The following is a 23,067-nucleotide window of genomic DNA, read 5'->3' as shown; positions in this document are numbered from 1 at the left end:
TTCATGCAAAAAATGAATCCCAACTGGAACATTAGCTAATATTTTACCATTCCCAAATATTGCCTCAAACTCTCTCCTTCTGTTCCTTTAACATATAAATCACACATATTCACTAATTTTTTAAAATACTCATTTTGCATGAATTAGAAGACCCATCATGGTTCATCTGTAATTTTATTAATGTTTATTTATTTTTGAGAGAGAGAGAGAGAGAGAGAACACGAGGGGGAGGGACAGAGAAAGAGGGAGACACAGAATCCATGAAGCAGACTCCACCCTCTGTGCTGACGCGGGGCTTGGACTCATGTACCATATCACTACCTGAGCTGAAGTCAGACCCTTAACTGGCTGAACCACCCAGGCGCCCCTTGTCATGGTTCATATGTAGAAGATAATGCTTTATCATATGCCCTTTGCATAAATACCTGAGGTCAGCTTAGATGTTACATGGATTATTTTATTACTTGTTGAACCTATAAGTTTATTGTCTGTTGCAGGAATGGGAGAGGCATGGCCCATTCTTACATATTTTAAGATGAAGTTGTCTTAACTGGATCAGCATTTCCCAATTCATGATTGGTGGTCCTTGAGAAGACCAATGACAAAAAGAGGATATTGTTGCCAAATTGAGAAACACAGCCTACTCCCCAGTACTTTGAGAGATTCATAATGTACATTATCATATTAAAGGTCATGAGAATTTCCATGGAAAAGAAGAATATATAATTTTACTTTAATCTACACTTCCATTGTACTTTGTAGAGTATCCACTAACATATTATGGAACAAGTGTTCCTTGGAATATCCTTTGGAAAAGACTGTTTCAGATGAGAAGTAGTGGAGTATATTCAGATGACTTAAATGATTGTATTTAAAGAAGAACTTGCTATAAGTGAAAAACAGATATGAAACTGGAGTTATGCTTACTTTACAAATTGTTTAAAAATATTTGAGCTAACCATTTATCAGACTTTCCTTCTTCTAATTTGCACTCTTGACTCTATAAGTAGGCAGATTTTGATTTTAATAAGTGATAAGTGAGAGTGAATTAAGATCCACACACCAAGAGAATGGCAAATGGCTCATGGCATAGCCTCTATGTCACTAACTGCATGAAGTGAGAAAATTAGGTTGTCTTATTTCATGGATTGTACAGTAGCTCATGCTGTGCTGGGAATTAGGCTAAATTAAATCTAGATCACAAAAAGCTTTATATGCTATTAGCAAAACTGTAGTTATCAATCCTTTCTCTAATGAGAAGTCAGAATAATGGAAACTGAACTGGACTAATGTATCTCCAATTCTTAGTGTTATTGGTGAACACAGAAGCAGACAGTCTACAATGACTATTTTTATTGTTTAGCAACTCTGCCAATTGTGCATTATGGTGGGAAAAAATGGGCTTCTATTAAATGCTTTAGCTCCCCGTTAGAGGCTGGAAGAATGTTAATTTACCTTCTCTTTTATGCAGGGTCACAATTACTCTGAATCTGAATCAAGTAGAAATAAGTTGTCCCCACATACCAATACCTACTGGAAAACTCCTCATGCTTCCCGTCATTCCCCTCCCAGAATATTTAAGGGCACCACATGCTTAAATGGAATAACCTAATCATACCAACTGAACATGTTTTTACATTTCCCCAAGTAATCATTTCCTAGTGTTTCCAAGTCTCCTCATGTCAGAAGTGCCAGGTAGAATTGTGCCTCTAATGTCTTCTCTAATTTGCTCACCTTGGAACGCTCATCTTTCTCACTGTTAGTCTAAATGACTAATTTGTAGCAAATTAGTCTGGTGTTAAGATTCATCCCAGACCCCCACGAGTTGAAGTCATATTTTCTTTTCTTGCTCCTGAATATATTCTCAGGGCATAAGAGAGAGACTAGAAAATAGAAATGTATTGGTTGAGGGGCTTTCAACTAAACCTCACTCATTTTCTTTTTTCTGTTTGCTATCTTTGTTAAAAAGTGAGCATTTGAATATTGAAACTTTGAGAAATTTATGGTGAAGTTAAAAAGAGGGATGTAGTGCACCTGATGGGTGTAGGGAGTGTGTAGGAACAGGGAGGCTAATGAGGAGGAAATTTCCTCAGTTATAAATGTGCTTTGAGGAGCTTTTCCAGCATATGACAAATGTCTGATTGAAGTTGATAGTTAAAACAAACAAAAATAGCAGTGAGTTAGGATAAACTGCGAAGAGAATCCTTGTCTACATAGTGTGGGGAAAAAAAACAGATAGTAAAATAAAATAGACACAAGTGGATACAAGAGTAAAGTAAGTACAAATGACAAATGAGAATGGAATAGATGTAGCATTGAGGAGTACCAATAGGGAAGGTTGAAAATATACTCAAATTTTTTGGACATTAAAAATGTTTAAAAGGTATTTGTGAGTTGGTAGTTTTTAGAGTTTTGAGGAACACCATTTCATTTGAAGTTTAAAAGTAATTGAGATGAAGGATATATCCATGTGTAAGACCTATAAGGTAAGGGATTATTATCCAAGATCTAGAAATTCATATAAACTTGCTGTATTACCTTGAAATAACCAGTTAACACCTGAACATATTTCTTCTAAGATAAAGCAGGTTAATGATAAAATATCATCCCCTTCTCTTTATTTTTTAATGTTTTTATTCATGTTTGAGAGGCAGAGAGAGAGAGCACAAGTGGGGGAGGGTCAGAGAGAGAGGGAGAGCAGAATCTGAAGCAGGCTCCAGGCTCTGAGCTGTCAGCACAGAGCCTGATGCAGGTCTTGAACTCACAGATCATGAGATCATGACCTGAGCTGAAGTTGGATGCTCAATTGACTGAGCCAACCAGATGCCCCATCATCCCTTTCCCTTTAAAAAGCACTTTGACTTTAAAAGCCCTCATTTAATGTCAAGTCATTTTTTAAAGCTTCCAAGCAACACAGAGGGATGAGAAGTGTTTAGAGGTGTGTATACTTTCCCAAGTAGTAAGATGGGTAAACTGAGTGACAGAACTTTAAGAACAAATAAAATTAGTCAAACCAAATTAAGATCAAAATGGAAAGATACATTCAGGAGAAATTGCCAAAGAAACATTTGGAATTAAAGGGCTGAAGAAAGGGGCCAAGAATCAGTAATAGATAACTTGGAGCCAATGCACGCCAGATGGGAACCATACGGCATGTTATATTTACAGATATTTTCTTAAGAAAGAACTAGATCTGTAATATTCTGAATCAATTATTTTCCTTAATGCTGTTACATCTGTCATATCGAGTAGTTATAGGAACGAGAATGATGATTGACTTCCAATTCCTATAGGTAATGGTAATTGCCTGAAATAAAATTTCTAAAACAAACCAAAACCAAAAACAAAACACGAATTTCTCCAAAACAATGTATGCCAAAGAGAATAGCAAATAAAGTTACCCACAGTTGATATCTAAGACATGATTAAAACTCCAAGACTATTAGAAATTTCAAATTATCTATAGGTAGTAAAATAAACATACAACTTCAATGGATTTATTCTCAGAGCACACAACCATGTAGGAGTCAGTCAAAGATTGAGCAGAAAGTAGGAAAAGTGGATAGGGACCTAAAAGTGGTAAAACACTGTTAAAATCACACACAGCAAGAGAGTCAACACCCTGAGTAGAGAAATACAGAGAATGTGTCAGGGACCTTGTTGATCATAGTTCTGGCTAGTGGAGGATAAAAAAGGAAAAGAAACAGAAGTATACAGAACCAATGGAGGAAGTTTTGGAAACGCATCTGCTCTGGGGTAGAGTGGGGAGACTTGGAGTAGGGAAGCATTCCTTGGGGTCTTGTTGGTAAAAGAAAAGAAGGAAGCAAGCAGTGGGAGTTGAAGATCCTACAGAAATAAAAAGACCTACAAAATAAGAGAAAATACTAGTCATTCTGTCTCTCAGTACCTGCCAAAATAAATGGCACTGTTAATTAAAGAAACTTCAGTATAATAACAGAGGGTGATGATCTTGAACTAAAAATTCTAGTAAACAACCCAAACTTTCAACATTGGCCCAGATAAACCTATTACTTTTGTATATGAAAATATGAGATGAACAGAACTGAACAAAACAGAAAAATGCATACAACATCCACACAAAGCTACTATAAAAAGAAAATTGAAAATAAAAATGGTTCTGGCTGCCATAATAAAATAAATACCATAGGCTGGTGACCAAAACAACAGAAATTTGTTTATCACAGTTCTGGAAACTGGAAATTTGAGGTCAGTATGCCAGCATGGTCAAGGACGGGTGGGGCTCTTTTCCTTGCAGGTGGCCACCTTCTTGTGTGTGCTCACATGGCCTTCCCTTGGTGCATGTTTAGGGAAAATAAGGGGGAAATATCTCTTTTTCCTCTTATAAGGCCACCAGCCCTATTGGATTAGGACCCTACTTTTATGAACTCATTTAACCTTAATTACCTCCTGAAAGCCCTATCTCTAAATACAGCCACTTTGGAGATTAGACATCAACACATGAGTTTTGGGGAGATGCTATTCAGTCCTTAGTAAGTGGAAATTGTTTTAGATGCTGCATGATCTTTCCCTGAAACCAACAATGAAGCAGAAGGAGTCAGTAACATAGCAGTCAATGTTAACTATATAGCCTAAGGAAGTGTGTGCAGGTATGGACAAGCACTTCACATTAGAAATACAAAATTTTGAAATAGAAGTGGACAAAAAACAGGAAGATATGAAATGAGAGTCAATTAGAAAGAAATAGAAGAAAAAGGTAAAATCATCTCAGAATAAAAACAAAAGAGAAATAATCTCAGAATACTTTATTAAAAGCCTAAGGAAAAATTGACTGAAAATTTTATAAGGTTTAATGAGGGATTAAATGAAAATTGAACACTAAATACATTTAATTGTAGCTTTATGACTAAAAAATGGGGACAAAGATGGAAGAAACATGAAATTACAAAGTAGAGATAAGGTAATCAAAAATGGGAAAAGGGTGAAATAAAAAATTGAATAAGCTTATTGCTTGTCACATAAGTATTAGGGGTATAATTACATTTGAGAAATCAAATAGTTGAAGCCTCAGTAAGGAAACAAAGTTATAATAAAAACATTTAAAAATTTATTTTAGAAATTTGGTAAGAGAATAAATCTTAAAGGTTCTTATCACAAGAACAAAATTTGTAATTATGGATGGTGATGGATAGTAACTAGTCTTATGGTGATCAGTTTACTGTATACAAAAATATGGGATTATGTTATATAAGTGAAATTACTATGTTATATGCCAGTGATACCTCGATTTAAAAAAGTATTCACATAAAGACAGCCACTAAGGATAAAAATACAAACTTTTCTATACATCATAGGAGATACAGAAGAAGAGCAAAATAGACTACTGCCTAGAGACAAAAAAAAATATGAACATTACATAATACACAGTAAATATAATAACATATTAATAAGAAGTTATGTAAATGGTCTTAAATCACTTATTAAAAGAAAGATTTTTTCAGAATAGCTCATTATGAAAATCCAACTAAATATAAGAGATGCCTGCAACAAGTGACTGAGAAAAATTGCAATGAAAAAACTTGATAAAATTTCATCAGACAAATGCAAACAATGAGAAAGTAGAGGTTTTAATCCTTACATTGGAAAAGTAGGTATCAGGTCAAAAGCCATAAAATAGTGACAGAGAAGGGAACTTAATAGGGTTGAAGGCCAAAATTCACAAAGAAGATACAACCGTAGTGAATATGTATCAAGTAATACAGCATTTGCCTTTGAAAACATATATAGAATTAATTATAGAAGAAAACAGCATGCAAAATAACAAATATAGAATGTTTTGTTTTTTATAAAACAAGGGGAGATATGTGCATGCGTGTCTGTGTATATGCATATACTTATTTTTTTTTAAGTCTCTGAAAGGAAAGAATAAAAGGGAAACTATAATGAATATGTGGGAACTCATTAGAAGGCATAATAGAAAGGAAATTTATCTTGTATATGTTTATATATAATATATTTAATGTATTTGCATATTTTATATGTAATATGTATTTATATATTTTAACTTCAAAATCTGTAATGATTTACATTTTTAAAAATTGAAGTAAAATAAATAAGGGGGAAAGAAAAATTATATAATTAATTAGGGGCAGATACAATAAAGCCAAGTGTGTATCAAGCGATAGAATAGCCATATAGGAAAGGGAGTTATTCAAGGAACTTTCGAATGGGGTTCTCTGAATATCCTTTATGAGTTATAGATGTGGGTAAAGAAAGAATTAAAAAAGCAAAAACAAAAACCTGTGTTTCATTTGGTAGGTTTGCTCCTAGTGACATTGGTTCAATAGTTTTGAAATTATTTTGTGTGTCATGAAGGGTAAAACAGATGGGTAAATATATTGATGTTGTTGGGAAACAGAGTAAAATTGTGAGAAATATAGGTAAAATCTACAGATAAGGAGAAACCTTGTAAATTATAAATATATGTATCTTTCTTATCACCGTCCATGGAACTGAACCAGAATCAAGGACAAGTCATTGGCAATGAAAACATCTAGAAAACCAAACCCAAGTATTGGTTTCTAAACAATATTTCACATTAAAATAAACAAAGGTTCTATGGAGTAATGGGTGAATCTAGGTTTCCTACCAGGAAAATGGTAATGTGAACCCAGAATATTTTGATGTACCAAAAAGCTAGAAATCAATACTATTTTGCTGAGAAAATAACATGGGAACAAAATTCTGTTTACATTAAAGTAGGAGCAGGCTAGATGGACCTCACATGGCTAAACTTGGGACAATTTTAATATCAAATATGATGGCATTAATGCATTATTAAAAATTGATTTTTAAAAAATCCATGTACTTTTGGTAATCAAAAAGGAACAAAATATTTTAAGATCTTTTACAAATAAATTGTGCTAACTGTATTAATCAGAGTTGAAAAATAAGATATGTCTCACTTTTTTTAAGATTAAAATTTTGGAGGGGTGCATGGGTGGCTCAGTCAGTTAAACCCAAGATCTGGCTCTTGATTGCAGCTCAGGTCATAATCTCACAGTTTGTGGGATTGAACCCCACGTTGGGCTCTGCACTAACAGCACAGAGCCTGGTTGGGATTCTCTCTCTACCCTTGTCTCTTCCCTTCCCCTGTCCACACTCACTCTCTCTGAAAATGAATAAATAAATTTTAAAAGAAAAAGATTAAAGTTTTGGAAAACTCAAATTTGGTCAGTCATTTATTAACTATCAAAACTAACAATGAATGCTTAGAATGTGTTTTCAGCCCTGCCCTAACCACTTTTACATGTTTTATCTTATTTGATTCTCTTAATGCCCCTGAGCAGTTAGTTTTATTTTATAGATGGCAGCATTTATTTGGAGAGTTAATATATATATATATATATATATATATATATATATATATATATATATATATATATATATATATTATCCCAGGGTCATGAGAAAGAGCCAAGATTTTAACACAGGTCAATGTATCTCTGAAGTTTACATTACTGTTCTTTGACCTGTCATTTGTCCCACTTAATAGTTTTAAAGGACTAAGTCACCAACCCATTTGGTTATCCCAATATTCTGTGATCTAGTCAAATTGTGGACTATTTATTACCTTTGTTTACAAGTGAAGACATTGAGGTTTACAAATGTTACATATCTTGATCTAATTCATAGCATAGCCAGAACTTGGATTTAAGCATTTTTAATCCTACTCAATTTTTTTTTTTCATAGTAGAATGCTGCCAAGAAGCTACTATCTGGGGAAGTTTTGAAAAACTTAAAAAATTAAATCTTTCCTGATGTACAAAGGTTGCTTTTACATGGGTTTTCAGGAAGAAATACCAAAACATTTTTAGAGACTATAAATGGTCCCCAAAAGATTATCACATACATTTGAATTCCCAGAACCTGTGAGTATGTTAGGTTGCATGGCAAAGGGCAATTGAAGTTGAAGATGGAATTAAGATTGTTAATCAGCTGCTATTAAAATAGATTTTTCTAGTAAATCCAATGAAATCACAAGGATCCTTAAAAATGGAAAAGGGAGAGGGCGCCTGGGTGGCTCAGTCGATTATGCGGCCGACTTCGGCTCAGGTCATGATCTCGCAGTCCGTGAGTTCAAGCCCCGCGTCAGGCTCTGTGCTGACAGCTCAGAGCCTGGAGCCTGTTTCAGATTCTGTGTCTCCCTCTCTCTGACCCTGCCCCATTCATGCTCTGTCTCTCTCTGTCTCAAAAATAAATAAACGTTAAAAAAATTTTTTTAAAAATGGAAAAGGGAGAGACATCTGGGTGGTTCAGTTGGTGAAGCATCTGACTCTTGATTTAAGCTCAAGGTTCGTGAGTTCAAGCCCCAAGTCGTGCTCCATGCTGACAGTGCGGACCTTGCTTGGGATTCTCCCTGTCTCTCCCACTCTCTCTGCCCCTCTCCTGTGTGCGTGCTCTCTCTCTCTCTCAAAATAAATAAACTTAAAAAAGGTAAAAAAATGGAAGAGGGAGACATAAGAGTCAGAGACTGATATAAGATGATGAAAGCAGGGTCTAGGTGAGAAGGATTTGCTGGCTTTAAAGATGTGCAAAAGGGGCCATGAGTCAGGGAATATGGGTCTTTAGACGCTAGAAAAGACAAGGAAAGAGATTGTTCTCCAGAGCTTTAAGAAGGATTCTCCCAACACCTTGATTTTAGTTAGGGAGATCCTGCATTAGTGTTCAAAACCTCTAGAATTGTAATAAATTGATGTTGGTTTCAGCCACTAAGTTTGTAGTAATTTGTTACAGCAGCAATAGAAAACTGATACAGAGACAAAAGATTTGAACAGGAAGAAAGTAAGCTGATAAATAATAGTGGGCTATTTTTGAGTCAGTCCTCATGAGATGGAAATGGATGGATATACTGATACCATCAATTTTGAGAAGGCTAGAAAGTTATAATGTGTTTGAGGTTAGAAGTTACGATATCTGACTAGGGAATTATAAAACATATCTAGGCTAGGGAGGATCATAACTCTTCCTCGGTTTCAATAACTTTCTCATTTGCTCTCTCATCTTTGGAAAAGAATCAAAGTCTTTGTAAAGAGGTGTTATTGTGTTGAGAAAAGAACATGGGAACAAAATTCTGTTTAAATTAAAATGAACTGAGAGAAATGTTTAAAAAGTGCATAGAAGAGCAAGGGGCTTTGTCTGATCTCACCATTTCTTCTCAGCCTCTCTGACCTGCTATGCCTACCAGGTCAAAGAAGACTGTTTAGCATTTTCTTTTGTGAATCAGTTTGAAAGAGAGTAAGAACAAATGCATGCTGGGTCCAAAATTTCAGTAAATCTTTTTAGGGAAATTTCAGAGGTCTATGCACAAAGAAATGGAGAAATTTTAAGATCATTCCTTTGCAGACTGTCAGATAAGATTACATTAGGCTGACCTGCATGGTTTCAGCGTAACTGAAGAGAATTGCTTGAAAATGAGTAGGTGATTGATTCAAGTCTCTCATTTCACTTTCATGTTACATCCTTCAACATATATATTTTCCTTCTGTACTGTAAAATCTTTCTGTTAAGGGGCTATAGGTCTGCAGAAAATTGACATTTTGGATACAATCATTTTTAATACTGACATAGTGGTCATAATGTATTTCATTTTCCATTTGGAAATATATATCAAGGGTTAGTTTCTCTAAAGTTGGAAAAATTACAGTATTTTAGTCATGCTTACATCTAGACATTATTCTCTTTTGGAAAGCTCTTAGACTACGAAACTCTAATTATGGCAATGACTGAATCTATAATGATGCAGTATTGCCATAATGTGGATCCAACAAAGACATTAAGGCAAATGAAACATTTAGCCCATCATTATCATGGAAAAAGAACAACTGCTCCAAACCGGGCAGGATGGGCGAGAAAACAGTTTGATTTGCCAAATAGACGAGATCATAGTGGATAGTTATGAATTTTCACTTATTGCATTTATATAAATCAGGCCATGTTGTGGATGATCTTGATGTTCTATTGAGAAGTTTCATCGTAAGCATATAGTAGTAACAAACCATCTAGTATGTGTGCTTTTATTTGGAGGAGCCTGGGTGACACAGCAAAGCCATAAGAGATTTACTTTATAGCATTTGCACATTATAGCCCACACACCACGGCCAACAATTTTTTCTAACTAATTTATATGACACTGCAACTCAGGTAATACACTTTGTGGTTTCACTGGAACAAAATGAATCAACCAGAACAAAAATGAATTTTAACTTCATGAGAAGGATATGTATGAGTAAAAAAATACTCCTTAGCAGACTGGGAAATGGATTATTTTGTGCTGTAGCAGTCTTGATTTACAAACTCTCTGCAGTTATACAAACATGTTTTCTCTAGTTTTGTCGTGTGTGTGTGTGTGTGTGACAGAGAGAGAGCGAGAGCGAGAGTGAGCACACACTATAGCAGTAAAGGACTTCTGGATGTAATTCATCAGAAACCCAAAAACATGAGCTATGCTTGGGGCCTCCTAGAAAACTAAATGCTAGTTTCTTGGTATAACTGAAAATGTTGGGGCTTTTATTTGCTTCCTAACTTGTGATCTGAATAGGGCTACAATGAAGCTTTAGTGACTCTTCATCTCAGGTGAGTTTAGTTAACTTATGTTCAATGTCATATTCTTAAATCATTACATATATAGCTTCATCACATATATGGCTAAGTTCTCTGGGGGACTCCTTCTGCTCGCCCAAGGTTGATTTCCTCATCATTGTTCTATATCACATTTCTCTCACATTTTGACTTTGCTTCAATAATTATCCTCTTGCTTCTAGTTAGCATATAGATAGGCTCAAACTAATCCCATCTTTAAAAAGCAAAATAAAGTCAAAACTTTCACTGAACCCTATCATCTTTTACGGACACTTTTTTCCTTCCTTTCAGAGTTCTATGTTATACCTAGGCCTCACACTCAAATCTCTGCACAGACTAGGCTTTTGATGGAAATGAGAAAAGTGGAGCCTTGGGGAGACCAAAGAAGGTTGCAGGGTGTGTGTTCATCAGCTTCTGCTGGGGCTCATTCCTTCCCTGCAAAAATGCAGATCCAGATACCAGAGGGTATCTAGTTTCTCATTTTTCCAAGAGGACCTGGAAATCTGATCTAAAATGTCTTTTTTTTTTTTTTTTTTGAGGAGGAGAGCACATGAATAGGGGAGGGACATGGAGAGAGAATCCAAGCAGGCCCCTCTCTGTCAGCCCAGAGCCCAATGTGAGGCTTGAACTCACAAACTTCGAGATAATGATCTGAGCCAAAATCAAGAGTCAGACGCTTAACCAACTGAGCCACCCAGGGGCCCCTAATCTAAAATGTCTTCAGTGCTACATGTTACTGACTAATAAAACCCAGCCCAAATCAAAACAAAACACGTTGCAGGTCTGTTAAAATTTCCCCTGGGTTGAATTCAGCTCATCACTTGCTAGTTTGGGCTAGTTTGCAGTCTTTGGAATATTCTTATTGTCCTCACTTTCTCTCTTCTCACTAATTCTTCAAACTGTTTTAATATAGCATTACATAAATTAAACTGTAAATAAAACTCAACATAAATAAAACTGCTCCTACTAAACTCATTTGTGATCTCCTAAATACCAAACTCAATGATCGCCTCTCTGAAGCATTTGATATTCAGGATCACTCTTTCCAGGTGCTTCTTACCGATGTACCTGTCACTTCTCAGTGACTTCCTCATTGAAAGTGCTTTCATATTTTCCTTTGCAGACTCCTTTTCTTCTACATTTTCTTAAATACAAATGTCATTAAAATTTCCATAGTCTTCCATTTTATTATTAATATTATTGTACATTAATTAATGTATATGCAATCTCTTCTGAGTGGTGTCATCTGATTTCTTCACTTCAACTTCTACCTGTGTAATAGTGACTTTTAAATATGTATTTCCAGCTCATATCTCTTTTCTTGGTTTCTAAATTCATACCTAAATGTTTATTAGGCATCTATAGTTAGCCTTTCCTAAAACTTCTCTTGCTTAATTAAAGACATTTTTTCTCTTCTAAATTTTGGGTGAACAGCCATCTGGTTTTTCCCAGGACTAAGGAATTTCCCAGAATGGAGGACTTTCAGTGTGAGAATACTGGTATAGTCCCAGACCAAACAAATGAACAAGCAATGATTGGTCACCCCACCTTTTTCCCACCTTGTTTCTTTTCTCTCTTTTTAATATTGGTTTATATAACTACCAAAAAGTCAGTTCCTAAAACAGGAAAACTTAGAATCATTCTAGATCTGAATTCCCAAAATGTGGTCCTTAGAACCTCTGTGCTGCTAATTAAAAGTGAAGATTTGAAACACAACTCCTGTCTTATACCAATTGAAACAAAATATCTGAGGATGGGTCATTTGGACTTGCATTTTAACAAGTTTCCCAAGAAATGATTAAAGTCATTTAGGTTTTAAAATCCCTGTTATTGACCCTTTCCTCTCTTGTTCTTCTTCACACAATCAATAGGCAAAACCATTTCCCTTATTGTCTCTTTTTTTTTCCTCATTCTTACAAGTGCCTCCTAGATGGGGCTGTCATCATTTTAATATTATGTTAGAGTAATTGTCTCCTAGATGATTGCCCTGATTCTAGTTAACTCTTTTTGAAAGCATCCTCTACAATGCTATTACAATGAATATTATAAAATGCAAATCTGGGGACGCCTGGGTGGCTCAGTCAGTTAAGTGTCCAACTTTCGCTCAGGTCATGATCTCATGGTTCATGAATCTGGGCCTCGCATCAGTCTCTGTGCTGATAGTTCCGACAGGGCCCGGAGCCTGCTTCAGACTGTTTGTCTGCCTCTCTCTCTAACCCTCCTCAGTTCATGCTCTGTACCTCTCTCTCAAAAATAGACATTAAAAAAAATTAAAATGCAGATCTGAAACCTACTCATAATCTCTCAGTTGTTTCCTATCTCCTATAGTTACAATTAATAATAATAATAATTATTATTATTATTATTTGCATGGTATATGAACATGTTTGGGAGCTAGTTTCTCATCTACATCCTTCACAGTGCCCTTAAACATTCCTGTGTATTATTGGGTACCACTATCAATTTATGAGCTTTGGGTGGAATTGAATGGAATTGGCTCTACCTGAGACCAGGCATGGCCAATCAAATAATAACTTTCTGAAAGCAACATGACTGGAAAGGCATGTCACATCGTCCAAATAAGTCTGGTCTTACTAAAGCCAATTGCTGAATACTGCGTGCATGAATGAAAGCAAAAGAGGCGTTCTTTTCTCGTGGTCTTGAGCCTGGAATGTGGACTTCGACACAATGAACTTTTTACCTAAGAATGAAACCAACATAGAGGAGAGAAAAGTCAGAAGATGGCTCCTGATGACATCCTTTAAGTTCTTGGGTCAATCCTGATTTGTGCGGTGATTCACTTAATATCTCTTAGCTCCAAATCCATATTTCTAAATTTAGGGGACTGGGACTTGGCCAGCTAACTTCACAGACTCTCTTGATAGCCAACGTCCCATTGGGTTCTCCTAGTGGGAGGTGCTAGAGTCAAAGGGAAAGAAACAGAGGGACTTCCCTTCTGGTCACAGCTCCTGACAGTGTGGCTCCAAAAAACTGAAGACAGTTATAGCTCTAGCCTCTAATTTATTTATTTTTATAATAGATTTTTTGTATCATGGTAAAATATGCTTAACACAAAATGTCATAAAATGTACCATTTTAACTATTTTCAATTGTATCATTTCAAAAGGCTTTAAAAAAAGCAATATAGGCATATTTTATTTTTATTGTTTGTTTTTTTTTTGTATCTTTGTTTTGTACTTCACACATACAGTTTTTTTTTTTTTTAATAAATTGAATGTTTGTGGCATTAAGTGAGTGTATTAGTGCCTTTTTCCTAACAGTATTTGTTCACTTCATGTTTCTGTGTCACATTTTGGTAATTATTTAAAAAAAATTTTTTTAATATTTATTTAATTTTGAGAGGGAGAGATAGAGAAGCAGAGAGAGGGAGACACAGAATCTGAAGCAGGCTCCAGGCTCTGAGCTGTTAGCACAGAGTCTGACGCAGGGCTCGATCTCATGAACCGTGAGATCATGACCTGAGCTGAAGTTGGATGCTTAACCACTGAGCCACCCAGGCGCCCCACATTTTGGTAATTCTTGAAGTATTTAAAACATTTCATTATTATTACATTTTTTATGGGATCTGTGATCAGTGATTTTTTATTTTATTATTTTAATTGTTGTAGGGTGCCACAAACCATACCCATATAAGATAGTGAACTTATTCTGTAAATGTGATATGTTCTGATTTCTCTACCATTTGGCCATTCCTCCATCTCTCTCCTTCTCCTTGGGCCTCCCTAGTCCCTAAAACACAACAATACTGAAATTAGGCAATTAATAACCCTACATGGCCTCTACGTCTTCAAGTGAAAGAAGTGTCACATATCTCTCACTTTAAATCAAAAGCTAGAAGATTAAGCTTAGTGAGGAAAGCATGTTGAAAGTTGAGGCAGGCCAAAAACTAGTCCTCTTGCACCAAATAGTGAATTAGCTAAGTTGTGAATACAAAGTAAAGATTCTTGAAGGAAATCAAAGGTGCTATTCCAGGGAACACACAAATGATTAGAAAACACAGCTTTTTTTTTTTTTTTTTTTCATTGCTCATTGCAGATATGGAAAGAAAAAGTTTTAGTGGTGTGGACAGAAGATCAAACCAGACAACCCAAAGCCTGAGGACACAAGATATTTAGGTTAGCTTATTAACATCCCCTTGTGCTTCTACCATCAGAGTAGCCAATTTCCTGGAAGTAAATGCTTTCTACTTAAAATGGCCTCCGTTTTTATGTCTGGACCTTGGCTGGTCTAGGAGCGAACTCTCTTTTTCTTTGCTTAAGCCAATTTGGGTTATGTTTCTTGTCTCTTGTGATCAAAAAAGTGTTAAATAATATGCTTTTCTCAATGCCTAGAATGTTCTTTCATTGCCCATGTGGAAAATTGTCAACAATTCTTTGAGGTTCAGTTACAGCATTATGTTTTCTGCAACTCTCTAACTATGCCCATCCCTTGGCATCACACCAATGACATTGTACCCTTTCAGCCAGAGCTATGTACTTCTTTCTCTTTCTTCTTAGAAAGTCTTCTGAATATTGAGTTTTCTTATTGTATGAGAGTGCATCAGACATTAAATGAATTTTATAATAATTTATAGATATCTCTTTATATTTGAAATCTCTTAATGCTTTATTTGCTTCTTTATTTTTTTAAATGTTTATTTATTTTGAGGGAGAGAGAGAGAGAGAGTGCAAGCATGAGCAGGGGAGGGGTAAAGAGAGAGGGAGAGAGAATCCAAGCAGGCTCCGTGCTGTCAGTGCAGAGCCCATTGAGGGGCTCAGACTCACAAACCATAAAATCACGACCTAGGCCGCAATCAAGAGACAGATGCTTAACTAACTGAACCACCCAGGCGCCCCTATTTATTTATTTTTTTAAAGTTTGCTTACTTATTTTGAGAGAGCATGAACAAGAAAGGAACAGAGAAGGAGAGAGAGAGAGAGATGAAGGGAGAATCCCAAGCAGGCTCTGCACTGTCAGCATGAAGCCCGATACGGGGCTTGACCTCATGAACCATGAGATCATGACTTGAGCCGAAATCAAGAGTCAGATGCCTAGCTGACTGAGCCACCCAGGCATCCCTTTAATGCTTTAAGTTGTTGTGATTTTAAAAGGGCCTGTGGCACTAAAGCATTTGTATATTTTACTTAGTATAGATATGGTTCACATGAACATATATTTTACAAATCATATTACACTCATTGCTTAGTTGAAAAAATGTTTCTAGTATGTTTTTTTCAATGAAAAAAGTGCAGTGTCTGAAACTGCATTGATACTGAAAAATTTTTTTTTTCACACTTACAAAGTTTTTGTGTGTTATCAAAGGATAGAATTTTGCCCTTTGGTATATTGCAGCTTATTTTATTGTTTGGAGGATTTCTGCTGAATTCAATCATGAGAGCATATGTTTCATGATTTGATTCCCTTGGATTTAAACCATATTCTAGATTTTTATGCATCATTTTAATTTCTACTATATATCAAAAGAACCCAAAACTATTTCTAGATTTTCCATTTATAATTCGCTCTGAAAAAAATCCATCGAAAGTAGATACTATATCCATATGAGCTCTCAACTACTCTGATATCTCTAGGTTTGCTTTTAAAGTTACCAAAAATAATAGAATGCATTTTATCCTACATTTTGAATGTAGGATAGTGCCATTTTATTAAAAGCTTTAGTGCTGTTTTATTAAAAGCCTGATAATAATGGTCTTTTACAGCTCAAGGAAACCTTCTGAAGGATCTATTGATAAAGGTATGTCAAATGAGATGTTTGCTTCTTCTTTTTTTTTATTGCAAAATTGTGTAATGATAGCCAGTGAGATTATATATCAGTATAAGATCTCTTGAATTTTTTAAACATAAACCAAATTTGGAATAAATATCCCCAAATCTTGTTGGTGTTTCAGTGGCACTGAGGTTCTCTTGAAATGTCTTAGGGTTGCCCTCTGCAGAGATTCTCAAGGACTGTATCACTATGTTTTATCTCTATAGAGAAATCCACTGACATTGTCGCTGATGTACCTGTATGTCTGTAATGTACCTGTACATTAGTTAATTAATCCATTAATTCATTATTTCACTTTCTGAGTGCCAATCATATGCCACAAACATAGGCACTGATGGTATAGACAATGAAGAGACAATTGTTTTGTAGGATGGAAGTTCAAGGAGAGTGGTATACACAGAGTAGTTGGGGAGATTTGTATCAAAGCAACCCAGCTTTGTTTCCGGGGAAAAAGGGAGGACAGGGTACATAAGAAAGCATTAGTACCAGGTGACTATATCTCAGACTATTTAAACATTTTTCCTAGCCAGATACTTGCCCGGCCAGGAATAAACGAGGAGGGAAAATTTCACACTACGGAAAATAAATTGATATATAGAAAAGAATTCGGAAAACCAGAGCAGTGCATCCTGTTAATCCTAATATGATCTGATTACTCTGAAGACCCGTGGTTCTTCATTACAGAAAATCATCATGAATACTGCTGCCCCTTGCTAGCTGTGCTTCTGCTGGGGACTATGTTACCTGGTAATAGTCAGCCACAGTCACTGGAGTCTCCTCTGTCCCATCAACATAAGCTTGTTACTGTAAATAATTTGACATCACCAGATTTCACAGTTCTGCTGAAACTACCACCATTGCCATCTATTAAAAAGCATAAAATGCCCTTTTTGGAGCTTTTAGTCCATATTTGATAGGAATAGAACTTACTAACATCATTATATTATATTATCTGGAGCCAGCTTCATTTGGAAACCTTATGTCATTTCAGTGCGGTCTCATTTTGTTATTAGTGTGGGAATAATACAGTAGCATGCCATAGTGTATGATTTCTACACTTTTGCATTTCATAGTGCAATAAAACTAAAAAAAGTGGAGATATGCAGGCTTAATAATATATAATTTTAGCTGAAAAGACATGAGAAACATCTACCATCTACACTAACTACTGCTTTAAAATTATATATATATAAAGTATATATTAAATGATATATATATATATAATGTTTAAATAACCACTGAATTTGAAAAATATGAATATAGTTCACTTTGAAAAACTCCATGATTATACGAACTTCTTAATTTTTCTACAGTTTAGAGAAGGTTTTTATACCACTGAGTACTGTGGGCCAGTAGGCCTGGGTTTGAGAACAAGTGATGTAAGGGTTAGGGAATGGCCTTGAAGTTGGACATGAGTTTATATCTAAGTTATGCCATTTTTCTAGTTGTGTGAAGTTGGTTAATGTGTTTAACTTCCCTGAACCTGTCTCTTTACCTGTATGTAAGGCATAATTGTCTGCTTTGCTCTCAGCACAAGGTCACTGGAAGTATTTAAAAAGCTAATGCATGTGAAAAAAAATTAAACAATAAATGTTATAAAATATAATTCTAAAAAATTCTATTGAGGACCCTGAAGGAATTACAAATATTCCCCTCTTCCCAATGTGAAGAAAGAAGAAAGAAAGGGAGTTAAAAATTACTTACTGCCTTTTAGATTCCAGAAACAGATATAACTGCCTTTCATTTCTTTTATTCCTCACAACAAAGCTAAACATTACATATTTTAATAAACATTTCACAACTGGAAAAAAAATCATGAAGCTCAAAGAGTTACCCAATTTGCCCCAATCACATAGTTGATGAAAGGTGAAATTAGGAATTCAGTCCAAAACATGTTCAATTTTCACTATTTCATGCTCCTCTGCAAGAGAAAAAGCCGCATACTCTGTGTTGTCAAAAAGCATAATCATTCTTTTTAGCTCTTAAAAGTATGAAATGTTAATTTTGGGGTTAGCTTATAGCAGAGGCCACAGTCAAGGACAAATTCTGTCAGTGTAGTGTATCCTTTAGGCATTAAATTCCTGGATTACATTCAGGAACCTTCTCCTTTATTATAATTAACTGCCAAATTAACTTTCATGATGAATAATTTAACACAATTATTCAGATGTACTTCAGGAAGATTCTTACAAAGAAAATTAGGCAATACCATGACATTAAAATAAAGTTTCTGCAACTTCTTTTTGGGGGCTAAAACAAAGTAATAATACAGTCTTAGAAACTAATCATATAATTTTTGAACTCAGGAATCATTTCTAAAATGACACTCTGTATTATCAAGTATAAGAATGGCATATGAGAGGTGCCTGGATGGCTCAGCCGGTTAAGCATCCAACTTCGGCTCTGGTCATGATTTCGCAGTTCATGAGTTCAAGCCCCACATCAGGCTCTCTGCTGACAGCCGTGAGCCTGGATGGAGCCTGCTTCAGATTCTGTGTCTCCCTCTCTACCCCTCACCCACTCACACTCTGTCTCTGTCTCTCTCTCAAAAATAAATAAACATAAAAAAATTAAAAAAAAAGAATGGCATATGAAACTAATGATTGAATTAAGTGCATCCATGTGCTATTTTGTGTTTCTAATAATAAAGACAATATATTTAGGGTCAGGTTCATACAGTCTTAGAATATTTTCAAATGATTTTCTCACTTTCCCAATATATAGATTTACATTATGAGAGAATATACCTTGTTCCTATACATTTAAGATATAAAATGACTTACTTATAAATCAATTGTGTTAGTGTCCTATGAGTCTTTACAGATACATTTGGTGGAGCTCAGACTTTCAAGACTGTTTATATTCAGACTGTTTATATTCATGCTATGTTAAAGCAGGACAAAATAAAACGTGGATGGAAGTTGAGAGTGGAAAACAGGTATCTGGATTCACCACACACACAAAAAATTGTGTGTGTGGTTCTTTGTGTACCTCCCGTATGTATCATAATTAGAGAAAATTCTTATTGCTTTTACATCCATTTTTTTAGTACCTAGTATTATAAGTGGTACAGAGTGAACACTAGGTAATTGTCCATATCTCAAAAGTATCTTGGTATTTGGCACCATAGAAAAATACTTTTCTGTGTCTAACTGAAGTTTCCATTTTGTAAGACTTCAGCTTTTAGAAAAGTCAGGTTTAAGGAATTGAAAAAAAAAAAAAGGTATTATCAGTGAAGTGGTGACTTACCAATGTTTAAGTTTCTTTGCTCTGGGCAATCTTTGTACGTGGCTTTAAAGAAGAGAACAATCAGATGTGTATTAGATATGAAACTAGTCCTATTAGATATCTCCTGTGGCCTCTGGAGCATCACTGGCACTATTAGGCTGAGGCACACTCTCCGTATAAATTGTTGGGATGTAAAAATAGCAAATGTCAATGTGCTCCTTTTCTTTCCTTTCTTAACCTTCATGTGTTGATTCTGAAAAAATCATTACTAAGCTATATTTGCTACCTTAGTTTCTTGGAAACCTAGACAGAGGATCTAGAGATAAGTAGCAAGCAATTTCATTCTTTACTTCCCACTGCGTTTTGCTATTGCAGCTGAAATGGTATGTGACCTCTGTATTGCCTAGTCACAGCAGGGTAACTTTAAAGGACTAGGAATTTGGCTGGAGTTAACACTTCAACCCTTGAACATTCAGGTTATTATTTATATAAGACCAAGTATACACAACTGTTATTGGCTGAGCATAGACTGATTTTCCCCCTTTGCCTTTTTTTTTTTCTTCAGTTCAGATAAAATTTACTCTTTGTGCAAGAACACTATCTTAAAGTAGCCTTGCCTCAATTTATCCATTTTCTTCTGGAAAAAAAATTTTTTTGGCTATACCAACAAGTCAGAACACTTTGTTATTTCTATTAGATGTCCTTGGCTTATATTTTATGGGATCCTTGAGGATGAGAAGTATGTATTCCTTGTTACTAATATCCACAGAATTTTTATTATACTTTGTACTTTTTAGCTACTTGAAAAATATTAGAAAGTAAGTTATTTGGTTTATATATAGGTCTCTGTATTTACATGAGTCCTGAATATCACCCTTTTTTTTCAAACAATAATATTTACATATTACTATGATGAATAAAAACAATAGCTACTACTAGTTCCTGATCATTTTCTTTATGTCAAGCACTGTATTTGTGCACATGCATCACATGGAAATCTTGTTAAATTGCAGATTATGATTTAGGACACCGGGGACAAATCTTAGATTTTTTTCGTTTTTTTTGGGGGGGGGGGGTATTTTTTCACAAGTACCTATGTGATCCTGATATTGCTTGTCAAGGACCACACAACAGCCATATAAATAGTAGGTACTCGTTTTCTCATTTTTCAGATGAGTAAATTAAAACTTAGATAGATGAAGTAGCTTGCCCAGTGTTGTACAATTAGAATTTAGCAGAGCTGTTCTCAAAACAATTTGTGTTTATTGTGAAAACTAATCCTTAAGCCAGTGCTACTAAATCTTAGCTGTAGGAAAGAACCTGTTTTTCTCCTCCCAAACTATTACCATTCAAACATTTTGTGAAGTACAGTATAAATGAATTACTAGAGAAATGAGATGCAAGCTTGTATGTTTTATTTTTAGATTCAACAGATGTAAAATTACACAAAGTTACTATAAAAATTTCTAAACAATTACTCCCAATTTCCATGTTTTTCCATAGCAGATCAGTAATTCTAAGACCAGCAGTGGTCCGTGAGGGCACTTTGAATAGCATTGCTCTAAACTACTATGACATTCAGGAGAGCAGAATTTTTTTTAAAGCAATCTCTACAACCGACATGGGGCTTGAACTCAACAGCCCCAAGATCAAGAGTCACATGTTCTGCTGACTGACCCAGCTGGGTACCCCAGGAAAGCAGGATTTTTAAATGTACTTGTTGACTAAATGGAAATTACAATGGTAGTTTTTTAAATAAAAAAGTATTAGTTTCTTAACATTTAATAAATACATTTTGTTTAAAAAAAAAGGAAAAGGAAGAAAGAAAATACCAAGAAGAAAAACTGAAACTAAAACATAATTCTTACAGATGGGTCTTAGAATATAAGAAGACTTTTGCTCAACTAAGCAAAAGGAATTGATTTTTTTTTTTTTTGAATTTTAGAGATAGAGTATGTGAGTGGGGGAGAGGGACAGAGGGAAGGAGGGGGCAAGAGCAAGAGCGAGAAAGAGAGAGAATCTTAAACAGGCTCCACACTCAGTGTGGATCTTGGGATCATGACCTGAGCCGAAATCAAGAGTCAGATGCTCAACTCACTGAGCCACCCAGGTGCCTCTGTATGGATCTTTTTATCTTGTCCCCAATTATTTAGAGAAAGTTATATTTTTTTCCAGAAGTATTGCTATTTATTTCTTAATTCAATTGCATTTTTATACCTTCTAGTTTCTCTGTGAATGTTTAGTGGCATTAGGCATCTCATCCTTGGCTCTAAGTGTAGAGTCAGGCAGAGGTTATGGCAATATTTTTATATCATTTCATAAGAAAACTAACACTTTGTGTTATTTAATCTATTTTAAACATTCTCCCTTCAGCAATCTGAGAAGAAAACACAAGATAAAGCAGCACTACTTGTGAACACATTATCCTTTTCATCGATCAGTATGGAGAATGTCTGGTGTTTCTCCTTTTATCTCATTAATCTGGAGTGTTTGCATATTTTTTTCAGAACAGAATCTGCCAGTTTCAGAATTATATTACTCCAGAATCATTTAAAATCAATCTCCTTTTTAGGGTAGATGATTAGCTTTAGTTCCTTCATGGTGTTTGAGCTTCTGTTGAAATCCTAAGATTTTCTGTTGTGACTATTGATCTAGCATCTAAGATCCAATATTTTGTGTTTGACATAATGTTAATATTTTTGTCTACCTGCTAACTATAGTCAAATTCCAGTGCTAAGCAACTTAAAGCTTTGTTCCTTTGTTCATATTGTTTAACTTTTTCCTTACTGGGTAAAAATGATAGTATCATTGCTCTAAATCTATGAAAAGTAGCATAGGAATTAAAAATCCCCCAGCATTTGCAGTAGTATTGTCTAGGAAATAAATATGTAATAAGTTGACTAATACCTGAGATTGTACCAGGATAACCTAAGGAAATCTATACATCAAATATGAAGACAGAGTTACTTAATTTTCTTCAAGTCTTTCAGGAGTCAACCTCACACAGCAAACCCAGATAGACCTGGTTTGTACATTGGTTCTGTTGCTGGAAGCTCCCTGGATTTAAACAGATTTATTTATTTATTTATTTACTTACTTACTTACTTACTTACTTACTTGCTCTCAACTATAAAATAGTACTAATAATATATCCACCTCATAGTTGCTTGATATGACCCAAGATAGTATATAGAAGGAACCTAGAATGTTGTAAGATGTTCAATAATGTTCCTTTCTTTCCTTTAAATTTTATTTTTGAGGTGAGTATGTGTGGAGGGGCCACATAGACAGTTTTATATTCAGGAACAATATCTATGAAGTAATAATTTTCTGCAAGACTAATTCTTTATTGTTTTTGTGGTGGGATATTTTATACCTATGTCTATATCAATATTTCTGTATCTATTCCTGCATCTATATCTATATTCAAC

The 23,067-nt window shown here is 35.0% G+C and overlaps 1 long non-coding RNA gene across 2 annotated transcripts in view; it reads left to right on the top strand.

The window, feature by feature from the left end:
- LOC113602890 (uncharacterized) overlaps window positions 1–23,067 on the top strand; it is a 551,376-nt gene that overhangs the window by 11,027 nt on the left and 517,282 nt on the right. For both annotated transcript variants that reach the window (XR_008300378.1, XR_008300377.1), the window contains exon 2: window positions 16,341–16,375. This is a non-coding gene — a long non-coding RNA (uncharacterized LOC113602890). The remainder of the gene's footprint in view (window positions 1–16,340; window positions 16,376–23,067) is intronic.

Source organism: Acinonyx jubatus, chromosome B4 (genome assembly GCF_027475565.1).
Source record: "Acinonyx jubatus isolate Ajub_Pintada_27869175 chromosome B4, VMU_Ajub_asm_v1.0, whole genome shotgun sequence".
In the NCBI taxonomy this organism is placed as follows: Eukaryota; Metazoa; Chordata; class Mammalia; order Carnivora; family Felidae; genus Acinonyx; species Acinonyx jubatus.
This window is presented reverse-complemented; position numbering and strand designations above follow the sequence as displayed.